Consider the following 4807-nt stretch of genomic DNA (forward strand, 5'->3'; position numbering starts at 1 on the left):
ATATATACACACACATATATATACATTTATCTACATATACATATATATACACATATACATATATATATATATATGTATATGTATATATATATAATATATACATATACATATAAATATACATATATATACATACATATATATACACATATACATATATACTTATACATATTCACATATACACACATATATATATGTATATACAAATGCATATATATATGCATATATATAGGCCTATATATACATATACGTGTATATATATATACATATACATATATACATATACATATACATGTATATACATATACATATATATATATTATATATATACATAATTATATATATACATATATATATTACAATTTAATATTTTTTTGAAACAGAATAAAATAGGTAACATTTTATTTTTAAAAAAAACCAAACAAATTTTACATTTACGACGTATTGTTGATTTAATATGCTGAATCATTATTAATGGTATATAGGCCTACTTATTATATTTCTATAAATTAATCAACAAATATCTTATTAATTACACTATCGTAAATAGGTCTATTAAAGCATTATTGAAGTATTAATAATTATTTATTAAATCATTATTTGAGCACCTTCATTATTATTATTATTATTATTATTATTTTTTTTTTATATATATTATTTATCAACCATATTAACATTGAAAACATGAATGAGCATATGTGGATAAAATTATCGCAGAAAATAAACTTATAATTTATAAGATTATTTTTTAAAACAGAATCAAATAGATAACGTTTTATTTTAGGTTTTTCATAGACGTAATTTTATTTAATATGCTGATTATTACTATCTCATTAATCAAACTATCGTAAAGTTATTATTATTATTATTATTATTATTATTATTATTATTATTATTATTATTTGTTTATTTTTTGTTCTATGTATATGCCTAGGCCTATATAATATATTATATATACATTTAATAATTTAATTAGAAATAATTGTTTAAATTACTAATTTTAAAACAAATAAAATATAATGTTAACAATAATATAGGCTAAGCTAGACCTAATCAATAAATGATATAATAAAGGCAAATATTTAGAACATCATTAATACAACACCTTCATGACAGTCCAGCCCTCCAAATCTTGTTTTAATAAATAACTGAATTCACTTCAATGCTATACTTTGATCTTCATTCATTATTATCATTTACTTATTATTTATTTATTATTATTATTATTATTATTATTATTATTATTATTATTATTATTATTATTATTATTGTTGTTGTTGTTGTTGTTGTTGTTGTTGTTATTATTATTATTAGTATTATGTCTTTGCCATTAACATTAACATTATAAATTATGAATTATGAATTATACCAATGTCATCTATCGATAAAAACATCGATTCGATTAATTAACAGCAGCTTTTCGCACTGTGGCAGTGCCGATAGAAAACAGCAACTTGGCACTGCGGCAGTGCCGATAGAAAACGGCAGCTTTTTGGCACTGCGGCAGTGCCGATAGAAAACAGCAGCTTTTTTGGCACTGCGGCAGTGCCGATAGACACTACCTACGTAGATAGTTGTATAGACAAGCTATTGGAAGCAATTTGTTACACATGGGTTAAAACATGGGAATAACTAATTTTATCTTACAGTATTTCATATGACATGCACAGGTTTTTTATGTGATATATCATCAAGTTGTATATCCCAGGTTATAATTCATTAGATAATTTACTACAAATAACATACGTCCAGTATGTTCACCCTGGCATTGTCTTATCACTTGTAATATTAAGTACGAATTGTAATACCACACAACGGCGGCGGAACGTTTTTGAAATTGGAGGGGGGGGGGGTGGCATTTCATGAGGTCCAATATGCGAGCGAAGCGAGCATTTAGACTTGGAGCCAGGGGGACCTCCAAGGGCCCCGGTGGGGGTCTACGGATATTTTACGAAGTTTGGTGAATTTTGTAAGTTATTTTATAGGCATCAAGCTACTATAATATGACTTTCATATTTGTTGTAATTTCCAGTGGCGGATCCAGGAATTCGAAATAGAAGAGCCCAGGAAGGATGCTTTCACACTCAACCCCACCATGGCTGGGGCTGAGGTAAGAAAATTTGTGATTATGGCACCTCTACATGGCCGGGAATTGCACTTGCAGACATGAAAGTTTAAGATAATTATCTTTATACCTCCATTTTTTTTAAACAATTTTCTTTTCTATTCTTCTTCTTTCTTCCTATGCTTCTTCCATATTTTCGTATAAATTTACTTTTTTATACTAAATACATATTTCTATGTATATATATATATATAAATTTATATCATTTTAATACAGATTTACATATTTTAACTGTACTCTAGAAATAGGTCTACTATACTTTTGCTTTATTTAAATATCAATTATTATCGTAAACATTAATGATTACATTATTTCATATAGTATTTTAAATAAATGTATAAACAATTTTAAATATTTAAAATTATATAAACTATGAAAGTAAATACACGTAGATTAGATCAATAACAAAAGTGGACATAGTAGTAATCATTATTTATTCATTAAGACGAATAACATTTTCCATCTTCTAATCAATTTTTATATAGCCGGCGTTAGTTTCGACCTAGGCAAACCTTCGCTAAAAAGGTACACTTTCTCCATCAAAAGGCATCTTCTATGAATGGAATGACCTGTTCGAAGCACAAACAACCCCACCCCTCCATATGCCTTATGCCATATATATAAAGATCAACCAACATACGGAATCGCACATGACATGATTTATCTGTTATAGCTATTTAATGTTTGATTTACAGTATGTAAATGTGTTGTCGTACAATAAAGACGGATATTCGCTTACGGCGCATAATTATAATCATATTATCATAACAAAGTCGGGTTCTAGGAAAACTGTTATTGGCATGCCTCTCCGTGTGAATTGTCAATATTATCTGACTATATCCGAAACACTAACTTCTGTTTATATTGTTTAATGGGCAACTGTAAATAGACATAGGCCTATGTTATGTGTATACATTCATGGTTATGTGTATCCTGATATGTCAGTTATTATGTTTGTAATTAATTTGATTGACACTGTTGATAATGAGCCAATCGTAATGAATGGTTTTTAAGTGATTTTGAAAAAGCGAATGATTTTTCAACAATCTTGAATGAGGATAGACAAATTTTTAATCACTTGAAACCACAAAAATAAAATTTTAAATTTTTTTAATTAAAAATTCATAGAAAACATCGTGTATCTAAATATTATCAATATATATTGAGATTAATTATAAATAAATAATTAGGGAAATTATGAATATTATATAATATAACAGATCAATATATATTCCTTCTTATATAGGCATATATAACAATAATAATAATAATATTAATATTATTATTATTATTATTAACAATAATAATGATAATGACGATGATGATGACGATGACGACGACGACGACGACATTGCAGCATTCGTAAAATGTTTGTCATTGGTGCTGGGAACAGTCACTAAAGTGGGGGGAGGCGCCAGGCCCCCAGTAGAAAAAGTGGGTGGGCAAATGGCCCCCTGCCCCCCTCTTCCGCCGCCGTTGATACCACATAGGCCTATGACCTTTTCAAAAATATCTAGATATATTGTCATTTTCTGCAATGTAAATGAGCTCTAGCCGTCTGGTTATTATATGAAAGTTAAATGTTTTTCTTGATTTATGAGAAAAGATAATTCTGTTGACTTTGCATGGTTACTGTGAATAAAAATGATTTACCTTTAGCATAAATTTCTATATTATATAATATTATTCTATATTTTATTAATGAAATTGACAAAAAAAACCTTATTAAAAGAATTACAGACCTAATTATTTATTTGAAAAGACAATAAAATTTCATTCATTTCAAACATTTTTCATAAATCCTATACTAATTTATATATTACTAAAATTGAGGTGTTCATTATATATTTATTTTATGAAAAATTATGAAATTTTAATTTGCATAGCAACGGTTGCTATGGTGATGACCTTGTATATTTTTACACTATTAAATTCACTTTTTTTCTATAAAAGCTGTTTATCGTATAAAAAATACTGTATAAGCCAATCTAATAATATTTTACTTCAGACAAATATTAACAGCAATTATGTGAATTTCATTCGTTGCTATGGAGTTATAAAAGTTCTGTAGCACTTCAATAAAGGTGTTTCTTGATTTTATTTTCTTAAATATTGCTCTTCTATAATACATAACATAACTTTAATACAAAAATATTCATAAACCTATGACAATGATGATTGAAATAAGCTTTTAGCATCCCTTATACTGTACTTAAATTTCATGAAATAAAATAGGAAGCTTAAATTTGACAAAACGACAAACTTATACCATTGGAGCATAAGTATAATGAAAACCAGAAAGCAATTATAGACTCCATGTTATTAAAAGAAATATATGAAATCAGAAAATCCAACCTTTTATTTTATGGAAGGGGGATGGTTAGTATACATGATTTTGATTAGATTTTAGCCCATAGTTGCTGATTTATTTTTTTTTTAACCATTGACATTTCTCATAGGCCTATTGGCATTGATAAATTATTTATTCATCTAAGTACTTGCATAACTCAGTTATTCTAGAAACACTAATAACTGAAGATATTGCATTCCATAAAGCTCTAAGGCTCCTATTATGAACTCTAAACCTGTATTAACTGTATCTCTGCGGTGGTGATAAGTGATAACATTTTTTTAAGTAAAAAAATATTGATAATTGAAATGTGTTTAAAAAACTATTTCAAATAA

Source organism: Anneissia japonica, unplaced genomic scaffold (genome assembly GCF_011630105.1).
Source record: "Anneissia japonica isolate Jap-2015-1 unplaced genomic scaffold, ASM1163010v1 scaffold288015_len651517_cov191, whole genome shotgun sequence".
In the NCBI taxonomy this organism is placed as follows: domain Eukaryota; kingdom Metazoa; phylum Echinodermata; class Crinoidea; order Comatulida; family Comatulidae; genus Anneissia; species Anneissia japonica.